Here is a 22,739-nt window from a genome sequence, read left to right as displayed (position 1 = left end):
CAACATAGAACAAATCAATACTGCTTTCATCATTTCCATTAGACTCTACATCAACTTACAAGAAGATGCAATGCACTATCCAGTTTCTTTGACAATATTTGAAAATATGTTAAATGATCTGATTGTATCTCTCTTACAAGTTGAGATAATTACACACATTCTTCTTCTTTATTTATTTATTTTGCTTCCAACATTTGCATTTTTTTTCCCCGGGGGAGGGGGGGGGGGGGGGTCAAGCAATCATCCTAAGCCCTGAATATTTGTTGAAGATGTGACAATATATATTGTTCATGGTATGCTGAAAATCATCAGTGTTCATTAAATATGGGTACTGACTAATTAACCCTTTAAAGCAACAAGGAGCCCCTTTCTCTGATCAAGAATGTTCTCCAATCCCCCCAACCTCACCCTACCCCCACCTCACCCTATCCTCTGTACGCTTGAAACCGTCATGGCTTCTGCCAGTTTAAAGTAGATACAGAAGGGAAAAAAGGTCTCAAGGAGGCCTAGACTGAGATGCCCTGCCATCTGATGGATTCTATGCCTGCACAAATATTCTTTGTGGTCTTCCATTCCCAGTGGGTGCATTACAAAATGTTTTAAGGATTGTCTGTCTCTGTCTGTCTGTCTGTCTGTCTGTCTGTCTGTCTGTCTCTTCATTCCTGTGGGTATCCACATTCTTGAGCAGATCTTGCAAACATGGAACAAACAATTTAAACAACACCCCCGTGGTTTGATTTAATCTATATGAGTTGTAGATGCACTGAGTCTGTGAAATATAATTTAAAAGAGTTTGGATGAAAATCTGTCCATATCAAATGTCAAACTCCATCTATGGTCAGTGCACTTTTGCTAGAGCTGTCATTGTTATGCCATTTCTTCAGTTTTGAGTGTGTCCAGTGGTACATTACTATGTGAGGAATGGCAGAAATTAACTGGCGAGAAATGACATGGGGTGAAAGGTCGTGGCAAAAAGAAGTGAAATCGTAAGCATTGAACATTTCCTGGAAAATCATTTTCCGGTTCTGACTTCAGCTGGAAATGTTAAAGTGTAAATGATTTGGTCGCAAGGTTTGAATAGAAATGAATGGACATTTGTCTGAATAGATTGATATTGAACAAAGTTCAAAGGTCACCAAAGTTTTGTCCTGAGGATGCCATTTTCCAGCCATAGCCCTAGTTAGGAAATTCCATTGGTTTGGTGAAATGGTTAGAAACAAATTGCGGGGAATGTTTCATTCATTCGAAGGAATGATTTAGTTGATTTTGACGAGAGAGTCATCATTTATCGTCCTGTCTGAGTGACTGGTTCCCAGTGTTGTAGTTCTTCTGTCTGCAAAATATGGAAAGAGTCCCTTGTCCTCTGCCCCACAGTTGCTCCTGTGATGCAGTAGCAGTCACGTGAGCCCTGTTTCCAGCGGGTCTTGTTGTTGTTGTTGTTGTTGTTGTTGATGTTGTTGATGTTGTTGATGTTGTTGATGATGTTGTTGCTGTTGTTGATGTTGTTGCTGATGTTGTTGTTGTTGCTGCTGCTGCTGCTGCTGTTGTTGTTGTTGTTGTTGCTGTTGTTGTTGTTGTTGTTGTTGTTTTGATTTTAGGGGTTTTTTTAATGCCCGTACAGAATGTAAACACACACAAGCACATGTGATTTGGGAGTAACAATGGCTTGGAAACCGTTCTGCAAAACTTTTCAAAGAGCTTGTCAAGAGATGTGCAAGAAAGCTTTTATGAGGGTGGGATTTTTCTTTTCCTTATAAATGTAATGAGCATAACGGTTATTGATGGAAGAAGTGTATGTGAAATGCAGTCCCTCATGACAGGAGGAAAATCTTTGTCGTAGTATCTCTTGCAGACAACAAAGGGTCAAGTGGTGCTGTTGTGCACATATTTGTGGTTCTTACATTTTCACTTGCCTGTTTGGTTGCAAATGTTTGATTGGTGCCATATTTCTACAGTTGTGTAGGTGTTACATCACCCTTATAGTTGTCAATCAGGAAATCATGAAGTGCACATTGAACTAGAGTCCAGTAGTTGTTGTAAAGAAACCAACAGTACAAGAAAACATTGATCATATCTGACATCTAATTCAGAGGTACTCTTGGAAAGTTATGAAATGTTATGATTGAATCTAGTTGCGACATGATACAGCTGTGTATACTTTGACCAGTAAGTGCACAAAGATCTGTGCACAGAAATTTGAGAAATATTTCTAAATTTCACAAACTGCTCCTTTTGTACGGCACGGACTGCTATTTATGGATCCAAGAATATATGCAAGCATATTTAGAAAGCTTGAACAAGAAAAGGAAAAGCGAAGAGGGGTACTTAACCATCAGATTGCCTAACTTGCAAAGCCCCCATTAGAAACCAGATGCCCGTCTCCATGGTGTCGCCATGGAGACGGATTCAGCTTACTGCCAGGACGGCTGTCCCCATGGCCCCATCATGCTCCCCCCATCAGATAACAGAAAAATGCCTCGTCAAGTCAGCTGTCCTGATTTTATGGCCTCCTCTACTGCAGTCATCATAATTTTGAAGATAACTTTTTTTGTTGTTTCATTGCTGTGTGCACTTAGGAAGAATCCCCTTGTGTTTCTCCCTATTTTTGCCTTTTTTATGCATTTTTTTTTCTGTTCATTGCATCAAGACCATGGAACAGCTTCACACATGATATGTTGAATTGTTTGGGGTAGTCACACTTCTGTGACCTGTGATGTGAGTTTGTCCCGTGCTTGTGCAATCATCACTTAGTTGTCCTGCTTTTTGTAAATCTCTGCGAGTAGTTGAATAGGGGGAAAGCAAACATGTATCAGTCTCCCAGATATTGATATGTACAATTGTATTATGCTTCATTTGCTTTTCAGCTGAAATCTTTGATCTAACTGCATTTATCTTCTAATCCTCCAATGTCTTCATTCACCCCCCCCCCCACAACAGGAGCTCTTATTCACTAATTGTTTCAATATCGTTACACTGGAGCTTTCAGAACAAATTCAGTGAGCATACTTTGTTATCAATGTACTGTATTATTTCTGTTGTGGATTCCCAGCAATTACACATCATGTTTATTTCTTCTTGTTGTAAGAAGGGAAATTTCTTCCAAAGCAGTTGATTAATGAATTTGATAAGGGAATGAGAAGGGTAATAGGCATACAATTTTGTATGATGCATCACGCGTTACCCCGGGGTAACGTAGTACCCCGGGTTACTGCGTCGTGTAGCATCACCTCACGTCCACTCGGGGACAGCCGCAGAGAAATGCATGCACTGTGTGTGCGTGTGCGTAGTCACTCCCATGCCACTGCATGTTACAATGCATGCATGGCACGCTGTGCTAGCAATAGCACGTGCTTCAGTGCACTGCAGTGTAGTGGCTAGCGCCGCTAGCTCCAGCACCAAAATAATTTCCACTTTATGGCAATCCAGGGTACAACCTTTTTAAAAAGATAAATAATTCAACAAAATGGCAGATTTTCCTGTGGTACCCCGGGATACCATGTATGTCATCATATGTGTATGTGTTATACACATATATTTTGATACATTTGAATAGCCCGAAACTTGTTTGTATTATTAAAGCGCTATATAAATATTTCATATTATTGGTAGATAGATAGATATAGATAGCTAGATAGGTACAGTAGATGTGTGTTTGTGTTTGTGTGTGTTTTTTACTACATCTCAGGTGGTAACACAACATTTGCTCAGGACTGCAACAATTCTTGCAGTATTATTTCCTCAAAGGACTTCGGGTTGGGGTTAGGGTTGTGATAGAGTTTCAGGTTTAGTTTGATGTGAGAATTACGATTAGGGTTAGTGTTATATTTGTGGGTAGAGTTTATGTTTGGCATAGTGGCAGATATTTCATGAGAGCAATTGTCGCAGGAGCAAATGTCATGGAACCATCTCAGACAGGGAACTCCATTCTCTTTTAATGTTTGCAAATCACAAGTGCTGGAACGAAGTCAAGCATAGCCCTGTTTGGATTGAAATGTTAATTAAACACAATTTTTTTGGAGAATCACATTGGAGCTAACACTGATAGGGGAGACAAATGATAAAGACATTGGGGTCATTTTGGTCTGGAATAACAGCTCTTGCAGTATATTCAGGGGTGGTATTCTGAACACCGTTTTATCTCTGTTGTAACTTGTGTTGTAACTTGTGTTGTAAGTCTGTGAGTTACAACACCGCTAAAACAGTTGTAAATCGGTATTCTGAAAACTGTTTTAACGGTGTTGTAAGTCATGATAACCACGCCCATCGCAATAATCATATCCAATAGGAAATATCGTTAGAAGTAGCATCTAAGACATTTCAACCAATAAGATTGCTCCCTTGGGCAAATGCGCCTTGCTTAACTCTGCGCGTTTTAACAAGCGCTCATTCTCTGGCGTGCGCACAAATAGGACAATGGCATGCGCAGGTAAAGAGAGCCAGAGATGAAATAAAGTTACAACATTATACCTTCTTACCGGTTTTGACGGATAGTTGGTGCGGTAGGGGATTCGCAAAACTATCTGAAATTGAGTCTTTTTATTTGAAATTTTGTTGAAAAAATAAGATATCTGGCGTTCATATATTGAGGAACGCAAATTTCATGGTTTATGGGGAGCTAGACGCTTCTAAATTAAGTTGAGCCATTGCAATGCCATGTCATTATCATTGTTATTTTATTATTATCATTGTTATTATTGTTGTTGTTGTTGTTGTCACTATCTTCAGAAGATATCTCATGCAGATCAATATCACGTCAAGTTCTATCATGGAACCTTAGACTTCTAATACTTTTCTCAAGATTCGCGCCATCCTCAGCAATAAATATTTTTCAAACACCCAAAGGTACTGATAATGAATTCTTATTGGTGAAGATAGTGAAATCATATAAAAGAATGTTTAATATTTTGAAAGATATGTTTGAAATGAATAGTGCTTAAAACAAACTGCCGATGATGCCGGTAACCTTTCTGTTTGTGTTTTATCTATGTGCATAATTATACTACGCGTATGTACTTGCAATATGTTACTGTTACCAAATTTTGTATTGTGGAATGAGTTTACATTTTGTCAAACTGCTATATCTTTTGCCTTTCTGCGCATACATTGTTTTTATTTCTTTTTGTATATCTTGTTTATTTTGAACTCGCATACCACAATATTGAGTTAATGAATTATCTCACTATCTACCAAAACGAAAGTTACAACGGAGTTAAAACACCTTCCACCCTGTTTTATCTCAGAAGCATAAATTTACACGGGGCATGACTTACAACAGAAGATAAAACAGTTTTCAGAATACCGTGTAATCTAATGGGTGTTCAGGTTTGCGCCAACTGTTACGCGCGTGCGCATGCTTTAAGACAATGGTATGCGCGGGCAAAGAGTGCGCAAGATAAAACACAAGTTACAACAGAAGTTACAACAGAAGTTACAACAGAGATAAAACGGTGTTCAGAATACCGATTTGTTACAACAGACTTACAACAGAGATAAAACGGTCTCAGAATACCACCCCAGGTGTATAATGGCCACACACACATGTATACACCAACAGGAGCTCGCAATCTGGTTTTTTGCGTTGTGATGCGAAAATTGATTTCATTGGCCACTGTTGGTCCCCCCCCCCAAAAAAAAAAAAAAAAAAAAAAATATGTCACTTGTTTGCAAATGAAGTACTTTGAATCTCCACACTGTACATGCCTAAACAACGAGACGAGTTTGACCACAGGCACCCGAGTGGATGGACCTATTATGGGATTTTAAAAATAGATAGAATGGTATGGCAAGTAGGAAAACTTACTGCAAACATTTCCCAAGAAAAATCAAGATGGAATAATTTTTGCATCGCGATGCTTATTGCAAGAGTTAAACAATTTTGTGTGAGTGTGTGTGTGTCCATAAAAAGTAAGAATCAATGGTTTGCATTGTGTTGTAAAAACTGATTGTCACATTTCATGTATGTGTGAACAGGCCTCATATCGCAGTGTTGATTTAGAGATGGTGACCATGATGCTTGCCTAATAAAGTGACCTGTTTTATAGTGTGACGTGTTGACTGTGCATTTAGCATTTTAAAAGGAAAGTACAGAAATCTCCCTATTACAGATGAGCTTTCATTTCCGTGCAATATAAGGATATGTCTGGCCTTTGGGCAATATTGTATTAGCTGTGATTGATCTGGCTTTTGTCATAATTGACTGTATTCAGTGACAAATCTCGCGAATATACGGAGGTAGAAAAACCAATATAGTACTGGAAAAATGTAGAAACTACTGTAGCTGGCTGAAAACAAATGGAAAACCCGTTTATACTTGTGATACTTTATAATATAAGCCCCAAAGGAACATCATCAAAGTCACACAGCCACAGGTAGCGATGTTCTTTCAAGCAAAAAAAGAAGGCTCAGATTATACAGTTTAGTGGTGGGATGGGTTATGGTTGTACACATGTACTTGAATAGATGTGGGAAGAGAGTATTCACATGCCATGGCAAATATTTTCCTGTTTACAATCTTTTTTTTTCTGTCTGATTTTTTTTTTTCAAAAATATGGAAGAAGGTAGGCAATTGTCAGCAGCTTGGACACTATCAGAAATTGGCAATCTGCCAACTTTGAAAAGCTCGAATTACAGAATTTACAAAGTATGCTTTCAGATATTTATCAGACAGCTGTGAAACGAATGCAAACCAACCGCAGACAACTGTAAATATAAAGTACTGATTCGGTCCTGTCTGCCGGAATGACAAATCACAACACCTTTTTTCAGTTGTCGGATCTGGCTAGAACCAGATCAATTTTTGTTTTTTTCTCCTTGTTTTACTCGGTCCTGTCAACAACATCTGCTGATTATGACGATTGTCTTTGACACGCGGTGACAAAATGGATGTCACCATGAAAGGTGGCGTATATCTAGCCAGACATCCTGTGCATCCTCTCTTTAAGAACTCTGTGAAAGTGTTTTTGCATGTGGTATGTGAACATAATGTGTCAAATCCTTGCGCGAAATATATATTGATTTCATCATGCAGCGAAAAAAGCACTATGTGAATTTCCTGTCGCTCCTTCCGACTTCTTGTAAATAGCAGAAGAGTTTGATTCCTCCGTCAAAGTTCTTCATATGCTTACAACCTCTAGTGAGTTTAAAAACGACATACACTCCAACTTCTGGCTCCCAAAACATTACTTCATGATGATAGCCACACCCCCTCCTTAATTTTGTAGGGAAGGGTACCCTCCCTTAAATGCAGAAGGCACTGTTATCAATGCAGGCAATAGGAATGATTATTGTGAGAACTAAAATATGCTTGCTATCAGAGCGACGTCCGACACGGTTTGGGCACGGGAGACTGAGGTATTTGCAGTCCTCCCATTCAGCAATCGATATCGGTACAGCTGACAATTTATTCCCCCCTTTCCCCTCACCTTTTCCTGTGAATCAATACTTATCAACACGCAAATAGGTCAAGCCTGTGATTCGTATATAAGGGCAAAACAAGTCTCCCTTTTGTGTCGTTGTAACTACTGCCCTCTTTTGTTGCTGTTTGTTATATTTTTGTTTTATATGCTCTCATTCTCTTTCTCTCAGTCCTTGTGTCTCTTTCTTTTTAATTATTCTCTCTATGACAATATCAAGTGTTCATATGGATCTCCTTCTTTTTCTTCTTCTTCTCTTTCTATTCTTCCTACCTTTTCTCTCCCAATAAAAATTTTCATGCTTTTATCAGCATCATTACCATACACAATGCCAAGAGACTTGTTGTTATGAAATTACCATGCTAGGAGGGCAGTAGATGGATCTGACATATTTGCAATCCACAACTTTTCTCATCCACCTCATCCTAGTAACCAGTTTAAAAAAAAAAAAAAAAAATCACTGTCTGGCCAGTGACTTTCCTTGCCGATCTTTGCAAATGTCTTAAAACTGTCTTTTAATGGATGCAGATCAAATAAGTCTATATTAAATAATATTAATCCTTTGGATTATCAAAATTAATGTCATAATATCCAGGGCTGTACACTAACCATTTTTTAAACTGGTCCAACCTGTCCCTGTCAAACAAGTTTTCCATTTTTAACTGGTCTGAACCTAGAATTTACTGGTCCTTCAAATTCATGAAATTCTTTCATTGAGTTGACTAACACTGGTTAATTCGTTGCTTATTTTCGTCAGTTTGTCAATCAGTTGCAATAAAGAATTTATTGGTCCTGATTTTTTTTGTTTTTCAACTGGCCCCGACAATGCTTTTTTACAGGCCATGTCGGACAAGTTAATCCCAAATGGCAATTACTGAAAAGTTACTGCGGGGGTAGAACTCTATGTTCGTGCTTTAAAACACGCATATGCCAGTTCTTCGTCCATCTCATTTGAACATCTCAGCTTGTATAAGTGACCCAATTAGAGCCAAACACTTCATATTACATGTTAATGCGTATTCCATAGAGTCCTACCCCCGCCAGCAGTGTGTGTATGCGTGAGCCCTTAAAGGAAAGACAATACGCCACCGCATTATGCATCCAGTGTTCCCACCAGATAACGAACGGACCCACTCCATGGCAAGTGGGAGCCGCTGCCTTCTAGGTTACCCCAGGTGTGGCGTCTTGCGCCATCGGTGGCTGCTTGGCTCCATAGACAGCTAAAGCCCATGCTGCAGATAGAGTTGGGGGGGGGGGGGGGTATGGGGGACGTAGTAGGGCTGCCGGCGAGATACAAGTTGTGTGCCTGCATAATTTATGGTCAGGCTTGAACTACGGCTGTGACCCAAGCGTAACCGGTATTGTTTACCATCCAAACTCACCCGTGGCTCTGGAGGAGAAAAAAGAAAATACAAACACAAACACGAAACAAAAAGGAAGAAAACAAAGTAGAAAAAGAACAAAGTGAGGCCAGTCTAAGTCTGAGAAGTGGTTTAAATATGTTTGGAGATCAGGGTGGGGTTTTCTTTTCCCACTTGATCTCATGTCAACAGTGAGAGACCTCATTTGTAACACCCACGGAAGGTGAAAACTTGGGAAAAAGTTTACAGTGAAGCCGCAACGACTGAACTCTAGTCATGCAAACTTTTCATGTTTTAACAGACTCAGAGCCAGAAGAAAGTTTTACCTAATCCTTGAGTGATGTCATTAGATTTAGAGTGTGATGTCATCATGATCACTTTGTCTCTGACATGACATAATAATTTCAAATCATTTTTACTCTACTCCCAATGCCATAACCTAGAAGGTGCCAGTAGGTCCCTACTATGGTTTGATTTGATGGTGATTTACAAAATAATAAAAAATCATGTATCAACCAGAAGGCATTTTTTTTTTTTAATCATCACTCAATATTACTCTCCATGTAGATAAGCATAATTGTGTACACTTGAAATATATGCAATCAAATACGCTGAAACAAAAATAATCCTGAGTTATTGCCATTTACAATCAAATAGATGGTAATAGTCAGAAAAAGAAAGTTCCCTCAAGTGCCTTGAATTTCATTTCAAACAACAATGCAGAATAAAAGCTGTCCAAGAAATCATGAAATGTGCAAGTCCCCCCCCCCCCCTATGCTGATGCACTGCATTTGATATACAATGCAACTCTTGCAAAAAAAAAAAAAAAGAAATTAGAAGATTCAACGGTGACAATAGGCGTTTTCACATTAGCCCGATAAAAATCCAAGCTCGAGATATTTTTCGCGATCGCAAATTAGCGCGCTATTTAATTTCCTATTCACATCAGCCCGAAAAGAATTAGCCCGAAATTTTTTTGAGCTAATTCGACAGCTGAGCATGCGCAAACAGTGTCGGGTATACTAGTAGAGCGCGCGCTTTCAAAAAAATTACCCACGTGATCACCATCACACACACTAGGCACGATGGGATGCATCGCGCTAATTTCTTGAGTCAATTTCACATGATCAAATAGCGCGCTAGTTCGCAAATCATCCCGCTATTTCGGAAATTTCCCGAGTTGGACTCGAGAAATTTTCTCGATCAGAGCGATACAATTAGCGCGCTAATTTGTGTTGACATTATCAAATAGCGCGCTATTTTAGTGATCGGGTTAATTTCCCAAGTCAGAAAATAGCGCGCTATTTCAAAACATCGGGCTGATGTGAAAACGCCTATTGACTTAGAACCAGAAGAGGGCCTCTTATTTGTATGTTCATGTAAACACTTCTCCAAAGGAGATTTGCCCACAATAGCATCTCATGTAGGCACCTGTCTGTCGCCGCTTTAAGTGTGTGCTCATTCAACCATGTCAAAATCTTTTGAGAACATTTATGGACAATGTTTTATGTAAACCCTGTTCTACCTCTTAGTAGACAATATTTAGATGATTACTGAAGTCTTGCCTAAACAGAGAAAGCACGGGTTGGAAAACAAGTATTTCCTGAATGTATTTTTTTTCTTGGGGGGGGGGTGGGGGTTTGGGTTGAAAGTTATGCAGTTTCCAGTAAGATCTCTTGTTTGATCTGTACTGTAACAGACACAGTGAAAACAAAACAAAACAAAACAAGAAGAGAAAAAGAAACCAGTGCAGGATTATAACCCATCACTTACTGCTATACTGGGCAGTGACATGACATACAATGTACCAAGCTGAAAACAGACTTCATGGGGGTGTTTCATCAATTTAGTCAGCGCTGACAAGCTGTCAGTCTCTGACAATTTCAGCAGAATCCTTGGTTTTGATTGGCTGAGATGCTCTGGTCACTGACTGTTACTATGGTGATTGTCAGAGACTGACAACTTGTCAGCGCTGACTAACTTGATGAAATACCCCTCAGAAGTCTGTGAATTGATCTTTTACTGAGAGAAATGGCAGAAAGCGTCTATTAATGATAGTTCACTCTTTCGAGCGAAAATTATATTTTTCTGTATTTTCATGTCTGTATTTTGTGCCATCATCGTCTGGTGGAGATAGAGGGCTAGACTTCCTGTGGTCTTCCCAGCCAAACAGCCTCTCGCGGCTTTCAGCGTGCATTGACGTGCCTCGAAGACGCCAGACGTCTGCTCCAGTAAATTTGATGGCACCTGCTTCCGCACAATTTTGTAGTGGTTTTCACACTCCAGTCGTCATTTTACATTACCCTGTGGCGCGGTCATCCTACGGCTGTGCGAAATGCTACAAACACACACACACACACACACACACACACACATAAAAGAAAGAAAGTCTCAATGTGCAAAGAAATGAGACATGCAGACATCATAAGATACTCAATATCGTAATTGTGAGCTGTGTTCAGATTCTGATATTGCTGTACTTAATTTTGTTGGAATTGCCTGGTAAAAAAGAAAAAGAAAAGCTGTCAGAAGTTTTTATGATTGTGATTAGGATTTGATGTGTGAGGTGTACATATTCATACATGTAGATGAAATGACATTCTTTGCTATTTAGTTTGGATAGCAACCCGTTTTGATGAGATTACACACTTTGAATGTTCATGGTCTCGTGAAATGACACAACCCTTTCATGGAGTCTTGATCCTTTCACGCATTCAAGCTCCAATGTTCTGATGCCCATTTATTTCTGCTGATCAGAGTAGTCAAGTACTCGGTCACACGAGAACAAGAGTTTTGTTTCCCGAGCCTCATTTTGGTTGCAATTGCGGGACAGTCCCCACAGGCCCTAATAAGTCGCCATGATTTTCAGGGGGTCGCATGGTTTTAGCACAGCCCGCGAGATACACGTGGGTGTCAAACAGGACTGGAACTTGAAAAAGAGGCAGTTTGATGATGATGAGGGGCGGGGAGGGGATGTCAGATATGTAGAAATGTGCTGATTCAAAGAGTCAGCTTTTTGTATGTAGATAACATGTACCTACCCTCTCTCTTGCCAATTGTTAAAAACACTGAATAGAGATTTCAGTTCTTGAAACTGGAAGATAATTTGTGCTTCATACCATACATCTATATCTTTAAAAAATGATATAGATCTATATTTGAATACTGTAAAAGTGGTTTCTGTCGCGGTGGTTTTATTTTCACGCTTTTCGCATTTTGAGGTTGAACCACGAATTTAACATCACGCGAAAATGTTTTGAAAAGTCACGCAAAATTAACCACGCAAGAAAATGTTTTGAACTCACCGCTTGTTACAACGCTGTTGCGCACACACGAAAATTCTGCGCATTGCAGGTATTGATGGTATTGATGGTCAACACACACACACAGATTTTGCTGACCGCGAATTTAAACACACGCGAAAGTATCTGTACGCGAAAGAAACCACTTTTACAGTATAAATTTCTCCACTTCTTGAATTCTTTAATTTCCCTATTTAATGAAGTTTACTCTAATCAAAATTTTCTGTGTTAAATTCCCTTTTTTTTTTGTAAAGAAAATCTTTATTCACATTGATGATAGCATCGTGCCCTAACCCTGAAGTATGTTTTGATGTTAGCCCATAACATTTACAGGACCTGTATTTCAGATGAAGATGGAGTTGTTTTGATGGAAACAGATAGCCCGCTGCCGATTGGAACATGATAGATATAGGTCTTTTACAAAGATTCTGAAGATTTCAAAATATCATACACAGGGAATGGATGAAAGTGTCAAAAGGGCTTTTTACACTTGCAAATTTTTGCTTAATCCCGTACCAACGGTGGGGCTAAGGGGGGGGGGGGGGCCTTAGCCCCACCGTTGGTACCAGACTTTCCTTAGCCCACTTTCTGTTTACACTTGTTTTCACGAAAGTGGGCTAGCCCCACCGATAATTCTGTACTATCTGGCCCTGCAAAATAGAAGGGTTAGCACCGCAATTGCGGTGCCAAGGAAGCGAGTGTAAACAGAACGAAAAAATAATCTGGGGCTAAGCGACGGAGACGAAGTCCGACCCCCACTGACCAATCAGAAACGAGATAATCAAGTGCTGCCGATGCGTGCTTGTACTTGAACAGTGCACAGTGTAATCATGAATATTCATATGGTTTGGAAAATACGGGGCTAAAAAATAGGAGTGTAAAAAGGTCAGTTTTCTCCTTAGCCCAGGACAAGAGCTTAATAGTACAGGATTTATTGGCGAGTGTAAAAAGCTGAAAAATTGGTACGGTACTAACGATAGTCCTGGGTCAGAGAAAGTACGGGGTTAAGAAACACAAGACTGTAAAAAGGGCTTCAGACTGCTTACTATCTGATGATATGTTCATAAATGACACTCCAAGGTTTTGTTTGGCATTGTTCAGTAGCAAACCCAACACTTTTGTCCCCAGCCTTTGGAAATCTTCATATGATTTATACAAATCTTATTACCACTTCCACTTACCACTTATTTGAACCGGTAACCATGTCCCAATGAGGTTTCATTGCAGAATAAAAGCAATTAGACATTGCAGTTTACTCTTGTATGGCTCTGAATGACATATATTGGATTGGTGTTTTGGGCAGGAGAACTGTAGCATACTGTGAAAGTGGTAGTGGAATTTTTTGTGCATTTCATGCATTATGAAACTAGTGTGAAAAATATAAAGCACACACATTTTTTGTTTAGTGTATGTAATGCTACTTTATATATTATATCAATTCTGCAGAAGTAAGAACCTGAAATTCATCTACCCCACCAAGTGCAAAACATCACCCATGCAAAAATGTCCACTTTTGTACCGGTAATACTGCATATGTTCATAAAACCATCTTGAATAGAGCATGGAAGTACAGAGTGGAATGATGACATTCTGTAATGAGAATTAAGAAAAGCAAAACTGCAAAGAATCTGTGAATGTCAACAGTTAAATCCTTTTAATATCAGCTTTGAAAGTTCAAAAATTGAATATTTAAAAGCAGTCTACACAAAATGACCTATTATGTATGAGATGAAAGCATATGTCGAGTGAAGCATTTGTTAATGACACCTGCGCAACGATGGACCATTAATGATGTATATTGTCGGAAGGTGAAGGTCTGTTGTTGGTCTTTAATCATTGCAGGCCACCATGATTCAAAAGAAATACTGTCTTGCAACTGATTGACAAATTGCCCAACATCGATGTTAATAATTTGTCAATCAGTTGCAATGAAAACGCCTCGACGGAAGAATTTCATGAATTTGAATGACGCAGTACCCGCTGCATGCTATTTATAAGGATTAGAACCAACACTTGCTGTGCGGCGGAAGCTAGGTGGTCTAGTGGAGATGACGCCTGTCCGGAGATCAGGAGGTCTTGGGTTCGAATCCTGCTCAAGTATGTACGCCCATGATTTTTTTATCATGGCTACTACTAAAACACTGATCAATTCGGTGCTTATTTACGTCAATGTAGGGCAATTTGTCAATCAGTTGCAATAAAAACACCTCGACGAAAGAATTTCATGAATTTGAATAAATACTGTCTTGTCAGTATGGGTTGCGGTTGCTGAGGTAGTTGTGAGCAAATTCCCAACCACAGAAGTATGCAGGTTTGTTTTGTTGGGGGGATTTTTGCAGATATGTTTTTTAGAGTGTTTTCAATCCGTGTTTCCAACTGAAAATTCACATCAGTTTAAGAAGAAAAAAATACTTGCCATCATAAAAAAGGAATAGCATATAATATCACTTGTAACAGAGGGCTTTAATAGTGGGAGAGCACTGAACATTGTAGTATTTTTGTATTTGTGAAAGGTCCTGAATGATTTCATGGATTTTGCATTACACCTTAGTTTTTCCAGGTATTTTTTAATGCATATTATGCTGTTCTGAAGTTTGTGTTCCATGCTCCCTTGAGAAATAAGAGATTCACCATGAATGGATAATATTATATATAAAATTGTGCAGTACATACTGAAGATACTAACATACGAAGTATATTTGGTATGTCTGAAGTACATACTGAAGATACGATATGAACATGTCACCTGTTCTATATACTCGACAGAGTGCAAAAAATTACTCACGCGAAAATATCCACTTTTACAGTAGACCAGATGATGTGACAGAGAGAGAAAAATATATCATAGAATATATAAAGAGATAGAAAAAGAGAGAGAGAGAAAGGTATATAATATATAAAGAGATAAAGAAAGTGAGAGAGAAAAAGATATATGGATATAGTATAGATAGATAGATAGATAGATAGATAGATAGATAGATAGATAGAGAAAAAGAGAGAGAGAAAGATATGTAATATATAAAGAGATGAAGAAAGTGAGAGAGAAAAAGATATACAAAAGTGTATATGGATATAATATAAATAAAGACAGAATAAACTGACCAGAAAGAATATAAATTATTAGTGGAAAAGTGAGCAAAGAAAATGGGATTCCATCGGGATTCGAACCCGAGACCTCCGGATTGCTAGACCGGTGCTCTACCGACTGAGCTATAGAAAGCCCTAGTACAGTGTTCGTCCCAGAAACCCTTAATTCTCAATGCTCGGGTGGTCAGAAGCTATAGCAGTGTGTATGTGTGTGACACACACGCACACACTTGAACCTGGCATAAACCCGAAGGATAATTCAACTTGGGGATAAATGCGAGGGATCACCGAAGTGATGCAGCTTTTTGAGTTTGTAACAAATAAAGACAGAATAAACTGACCAGAAAGAATATAAATTATTAGTGACTTATTAGTCACTTTTCCACTAATAATTTATATTCTTTCTGGTCAGTTTATTCTGTCTTTATTTGTTACAAACTCAAAAAGCTGCATCACTTCGGTGATCCCTCGCATTTATCCCCAAGTTGAATTATCCTTCGGGTTTATGCCAGGTTCAAGTGTGTGCGTGTGTGTCACACACATACACACTGCTATAGCTTCTGACCACCCGAGCATTGAGAATTAAGGGTTTCTGGGACGAACACTGTACTAGGGCTTTCTATAGCTCAGTCGGTAGAGCACCGGTCTAGCAATCCGGAGGTCTCGGGTTCGAATCCCGATGGAATCCCATTTTCTTTGCTCACTTTTCCACTAATAATTTATATTCTTTCTGGTCAGTTTATTCTGTCTTTATTTGTTACAAACTCAAAAAGCTGCATCACTTCGGTGATCCCTCGCATTTATCCCCAAGTTGAATTATCCTTCGGGTTTATGCCAGGTTCAAGTGTGTGCGTGTGTGTCACACACATACACACTGCTATAGCTTCTGACCACCCGAGCATTGAGAATTAAGGGTTTCTGGGACGAACACTGTACTAGGGCTTTCTATAGCTCAGTCGGTAGAGCACCGGTCTAGCAATCCGGAGGTCTCGGGTTCGAATCCCGATGGAATCCCATTTTCTTTGCTCACTTTTCCACTAATAATTTATATTCTTTCTGGTCAGTTTATTCTGTCTTTATTTGTTACAAACTCAAAAAGCTGCATCACTTCGGTGATCCCTCGCATTTATCCCCAAGTTGAATTATCCTTCGGGTTTATGCCAGGTTCAAGTGTGTGCGTGTGTGTCACACACATACACACTGCTATAGCTTCTGACCACCCGAGCATTGAGAATTAAGGGTTTCTGGGACGAACACTGTACTAGGGCTTTCTATAGCTCAGTCGGTAGAGCACCGGTCTAGCAATCCGGAGGTCTCGGGTTCGAATCCCGATGGAATCCCATTTTCTTTGCTCACTTTTCCACTAATAATTTATATTCTTTCTGGTCAGTTTATTCTGTCTTTATTTGTTACAAACTCAAAAAGCTGCATCACTTCGGTGATCCCTCGCATTTATCCCCAAGTTGAATTATCCTTCGGGTTTATGCCAGGTTCAAGTGTGTGCGTGTGTGTCACACACATACACACTGCTATAGCTTCTGACCACCCGAGCATTGAGAATTAAGGGTTTCTGGGACGAACACTGTACTAGGGCTTTCTATAGCTCAGTCGGTAGAGCACCGGTCTAGCAATCCGGAGGTCTCGGGTTCGAATCCCGATGGAATCCCATTTTCTTTGCTCACTTTTCCACTAATATGGATATAATATAGATAGATAGATAGATAGATAGATAGATAGATAGATAGATAGATAGATAGATAGATAGAAAGATAGATAGATAGATAGATAGATAGAGAAAAAGAGAGAGAGAGAGAGGGGAGAGAAAGAAAAAGTAGGAAGAGGGAGAGAGAAGAGAGAGAAAGAGAATAAGCGAAGAGGTGAAGACAATGGGGAGAACCTTCACTACAAAAGTCAGATTCTGAATGACAGCCCCTGGACGTGTGTCGCTGTGATTACGTGCCGGGAGGAGGGTATTGATTAGACTTCCAGCAATGAAAGTTATAATTCCAAGGAGCGTGCTCTGTGTTTAGAGTAGAGAGAGAGAGAGAGAAAGGAAGCATTCCCAAACAACCCACCCATATTTTGAGCATATTGAATGAGCATGTACCCCATATGACTAAAAAAGAAAGCACAGTTGTTCTGCGCAGCTGATTATTCTTTTTTTTTTCTTTTTTTTTTCAAGTAAATTAGATTATATCACCATTTGGGGAAATTAATAGATGTCAAGCAGAATGAAAGTTCTTGACAGCTGTGGGAGAGATCAGGAATATTAGAAGGACTGCCTTGCTTGGGTTTTCTACTTTTTTGTGACGTCATTCACAGGTTCCATGACATTTGCTCCTGCGACAATTACTCCCATGATATATCTGCATGCTAAACCAAACGTAAATTCAACCCATAAACATAACCCTAATCCTAATTCTCACATCAAACTTAACCTAAAACCCTATCACAACCCGAACCCTAACCCTAAGTCCTTAGAGAAAATAAGACCGGAGCAATTGTCGCAGGAGCAAATATCGTGTCACCCATTCACAAATACTGTCCTCTTTCTTTTTGAGTGTGTGTCGTGAATAGAATTGTTATACCATAGGAATGATTCTGTGTATTATTTGAAATGTCTTTTATTCTAAACCAAGTGTAAAGTGAATGCATGTATGAAGACCTCTTCATCGTTTCCATTTATTGCTAGGCAGATTGCGCTGTTCTTTGTGTGCAAGTATAGAGCAGATCAATCCACATACCTGTACTCAAATGTCTGATTTTTTTTTTGGAATTCTATGTCAAAGAAAGAAAGAGAGATTATACATTTGATTCGGCACGCCGTACATAAGGGTACCATTATATCCCAGGGTTCGGCGCAATCTCGTGTCCATTATCATACAGTTGTGCAGTGTTGTCACTGATGTGAAGATGAAAGGATATTTTGTCACCTTTAATAGTCTCTGGCAAAATCTCTCTCTTATTCATTGCTCTGCATATTGTCAGCCATGAAGATCATTTATTGTTTATTCATTCATTGATTCATTGATTGATTCATTCATTCATTCATTCATTCATTCATTCATTCATTCATTCATTCATTCATTCATTCATTTATTCAGTCAGTCAGTCAGTCCGTCAGTCAGTCAGTCAGTCAGTATTCTTTATCCAGGGAAGCCCCAACAGTGGTTTATTATAAGTTGACATGTGTCTTTAGCCATCAATGTGAACATACTCTTTGAACACACTCATACACGGCGTAAAGCTGTATGTATGTGCATAGGTGTGTTCATGCATGTTTCAGGTATGTGTGTGATAATGTGTATGACATATCAGTCTTTATGGATGTATGAATGTAATATGTGTGAGTCTTTGTATATGTTCATATACACACAACTTTTTCTTGCAATATTGCAACTTCTTGCATTTCTCCAGTAGAGTTCTTGATTTCACGAAAGACAAATTTATGCTAAGTCCAAAGCCCCGGTCTGCTGCATTTCCTGTAGAAGATGCATGGCACATAGATCGCCAGAAGTTGGTGTGATGACATATTAATGCAACTGTGTGCGTAGCCAGATGTTGAGTGCGGAGAAAGCGGCACTTTTTGTCAGACTTGTTCAGCACAGTTGTAAAGAATGGGTGAAAGTTTTCTAGCCTTGTAATTAGGACAGTAGCTGCAGCGCAGACGAGTTAATGTAAAGAAATGGGCTCTCCCAGAGTGTTGCTTTCTGCTCTAGTTGTAAATGTAAGCTGGTATTTGGCATGCCTGGCGCATCATGTAAAGCAGACCTGTCACAACAGAAAATGTCACACTGTTTAAAAGCCATCCCTCGCTGCGTGACCGCTTTAGCTTTGCGAGTGCCCCGGCACTGGCGCCGCCGCTTGCCACCACGGAGATACGCGTCATCTGCGTGTAGATAGGACGTGCATCAGGTAATGCAGCGCCACTTTCTGTGTCGGCAGCGGCGCCTTAATTTGCCGTGCCCATCTGGAACTGCTCGTTACATTTGCAGAAGGCGATGTTCGGACTCCTTGTCAGCGACTCACATTATTTTTTTCTTCTTCTTCTTCTTGTTCGTATCGCTGGCAGAGAGGGGCAAATACTGTCCATTTCCTGGCATCGTCATGAAGTAAAAGGTTTGCTGATTTTTGCTGCAAGCTTTTGAAATTGAAAACTGCCATCTCCTTGCATCAGTCCAAAGAGGATTCTATTACAGCCTGGAAAACTGGAGATGTGACCTACTAATTGAAATGGGTAGTCAAGACATTTTAGATCGGTAATAGATGGCCGACTGTACTGGGCAGCCTAGGAAATAATGCATGTCTCTCTTTTTTCTTACTCTTCTAGTTCTTCTTTTTTATCTTTCCTCTTCTTTCTATCTTTCCTTCTTCAAACTTTAATCCTGTCTCTTTTTGTCTTCCTTCTTTTAAGCCTGTCTATTTCGTATCCTCCGTGTTTTTCTTATTGGCTTTCCTCTTCTTTTCTGATTTTGAATTTTTTTCACTTCCTCTGTCTCACACACTTCTTTTGTCTCTCTTTTTCTCAAGTCTCATCACCTTCCTAGTCTTTTCTTGTCTTCATTGATTTTTCTATTTCATCTTATTTTTTCCAGGATCATTTCCCATCTTCTGAGTCATACTCAAATATTTTGCAAAACTGACTTTTTTCATCATGTCACACCATTTTTTTTTCTTCTCTTTTTGAATGAAATCTATTCGCCAACAAATTTATGATTGAGCCTTGTTGAAGACAGTAGTCTCGCATTAGAAATTAAAAGACAAGTTCACCTTCATAGACATGAATGTTGAGTGAATGCAGCAATATTAGTAGAGCACATCATTGAGAGTTTGAGGAAAATCGGACAATCCGTTCAAAAGTTATGAATTTTTGAATTTTCTGCTCACTCAAGGCTGGATGAGAAGACTACTATAGCTTGTGATGTCACATGAGTACAACGATATAAAGAAAGAATAAAGACTTTTCTCGCATAACAAAAGAACACTTGACTTCTCTCTTTCAGAAGGTAAGGGGAATAATATTACCCTTAACGTATGTCAGTAACAAGTCGAAGAAATGTACACTCTATTCAAAAAGTAAAGTTTTGTGAAATTCTCTTTTTATTTTCTTTATATGGTTGTACGCATATGACATCATACACTGTAGTAGTCTTCTCCCCAAACTTTCACTGATGTGTTCTACTAATATTGCTGCATTCACTCAATCCACATGTATATGAAGGTGGACTTGTCCTTTAAGTAGATTTAGCCATTGTAGCAAAATGAGTGAGCTGTAGTTGCTCATTTCACTCGTGTGTTGTAAGCCTGCGTATGGCCATGGCAAGCCAAATGGCCTCACCTGCCCATTCCCAACATGGCAGCTGTGTGACTTCTGCCAAGAATTAGCTTTGTTTGTACATTATTCATTAGTGCCCCCCCCCCCCCCCCCTTTTAGGGAAGCAAGCTGGTTTAATCTATAATCTGCCTTACAAACAAGTGGGTTACTGGTTCAAAACCCAGGAGACCAGCTGAGCCAATTCTGTCTGTTTTCCTCCTTAAACTGGCAAAACATCATGTCCTACAAATGGCATATTAAAGGGACTGTACACTACTGGTTGAGGTGGGGATTAATGTTTTGAACATTCCTAAGTGAGATAATGAGAAACCTCTTATGAATTATGAAAGAGCGTTTCATTTTAAGAAGGATTCAACGTTTACTTGATGAAAATTGTTTTTCAAATGGCTGAGATATCCAAAAAAGTGATAATAATAAAAGGCGACAGGCCACACCTTTTATTAGGATTTCTTCGTTTCACCTTGTTTTTGGATATCTCAGCCATTTCAAAACCGATTTTCATCAAATAAACTTTTGATACCCCTCAGAATTGCATTCTCTTTGTCATCTCATAGAGTGGTTTCTGAATATCTCGCAAAACGTTAAAAGCGAAATCCTCACCTCAACCAGAACTGTACACACCCTTTGACCTATTTAGGATTATCTGATTTTGCCTTACCAGACACATTTCCCATAGACACCTGCCCGAGTATACTCGTGACTCGTCTTCAACGGGCTGATTAATTGGAGGTCTCCTCGGATGAACAAGTTGTCATTAACCCACAAAGATGATCCCGATTTGCTTCTTGTGAGGATCAGAGCACAAACAGTCAAGTGGTCTGTGCTTACACATACCCTGGACAATGTTTGAAGAATTTCATTCAACCCCATTCCAGTTTGCTCCAATTGAGTTTTTCATAGTTTTCAACAAGTGGTGTGAACCAGACCCGTCAATGCCATACTCTGATATTAAACCTGAAACATTCGCAGCATGAAACTTTCTTGAATCAGAGCCGACGGCACTTTTCGCAGCATGAAACTTTCGCAAGTTGCTACTAACAGTCAGTGCATTGTATAGACAAGACCTTTGCATGCAGTTTCATGCATGCAGAAATTTCTGGTTATACAGTACATACAAATGGAAGGGCAGAGTTCCCCTATACACTCTCCATTCCTCGTGCACACTCACACCCCATTTCTACATCTCTTTTCTGCCAACACAGATCAACCTGTCAATCACCTTGAAGGATGATGATGAAGGTCCACCTTTGCTACCACCTGTCATCCCGTGAGTCGTTCTGCCACCAAGTCTACCACCGGTCTGTGATACCAGGCGTGGCTGTACAGTGTTTGCCAACATCTTGATCCAAGTTGGGCGGGACTCACGCTGGATGCCAAACTTAGGATTGGACCATCGTGGTTTTCTAGGCAAGATGAATCCACTTTTCATCATGCATGTGTGCCAAATGGTGCTAGTTACGTCTCGGGAAAACATTTTATGCCCTTCTGCCACTGGAGCTGACCTCGACATGATCAACTCAGGATCAGTGAATCTCTACAGGACCACACTTGGGGAATGGTGTCAATGTAAATGATACCTATATCAGATGAATTTGCCAACATCCTTTTGTGAGAGTAAACTTGCACCTGCAACGTTTTATAGAATTGCACACGTACAATCTTAACAGTGATACTGACTGAATATGAATGGTTCTTGATCGGCAAATCTTTACTGGTAATTTTTTTTCGTTCTTTCGCGTTTCTTGTTTGTATGGATATACTCTCAGCAAGAGGTAAGTTCATACAGATGGGATTAGGTGTCTTTTTTTTCTGTCTAAACAGGAAGAAAAGAATATGGTCACAATGGTTGTTTCAGCTACATTTGTCACCTGTGACACATCTGAATGTTTAATTTTTTATGTTTCAAGTATTGCTGTAGGGTAGATTTGTGTGCCTGTTTAGCTTACACGTATGAGCTACAATTCAGAACTTTTATTCATATGCCATAAAGAATAAAAAGTAATGATATTTTTTGCCTTCACCCTTTTCCCTCCATTTAGCTGATCAGCGCCCTTAGAATTAACGTACAAGTATTGAACATCAGGTGCCTGTAGGGTTACAGCTCGTTATTCCGAAGGTTCGTTATTCCGAAGGCTCTTTATTCCTAAGATTCGTTATTCCGAAGGTTCATTGTTCCGAATTTCATTTTTGGATTAATCAATCTTCGGAATTAATGAACCCTTTTTCATTTTCGGATTAACGA

The 22,739-nt window shown here is 39.4% G+C and overlaps 1 protein-coding gene across 1 annotated transcript in view; it reads left to right on the top strand.

Annotated features, from left to right (window-relative positions):
* LOC139720818 (transformation/transcription domain-associated protein-like) overlaps positions 1–22,739 on the top strand; it is a 38,720-nt gene that overhangs the window by 15,511 nt on the left and 470 nt on the right. The window contains exon 14 of the mRNA XM_071632155.1: positions 21,700–22,739. This exon is cut by the window's right edge and continues 470 nt beyond it. The gene's annotated coding sequence lies outside the window, so the exon portion shown is untranslated. The remainder of the gene's footprint in view (positions 1–21,699) is intronic.

The sequence above is a fragment of the Diadema antillarum genome, unplaced genomic scaffold (assembly GCF_040938485.1).
Source record: "Diadema antillarum isolate AM-2024a unplaced genomic scaffold, OU_Dant_1.0 scf00000134, whole genome shotgun sequence".
NCBI classification, from domain to species: domain Eukaryota; kingdom Metazoa; phylum Echinodermata; class Echinoidea; order Diadematoida; family Diadematidae; genus Diadema; species Diadema antillarum.
The sequence above is the reverse complement of the archived record's forward strand: the minus strand, read 5'-3'. Positions and strand labels throughout refer to the sequence as shown.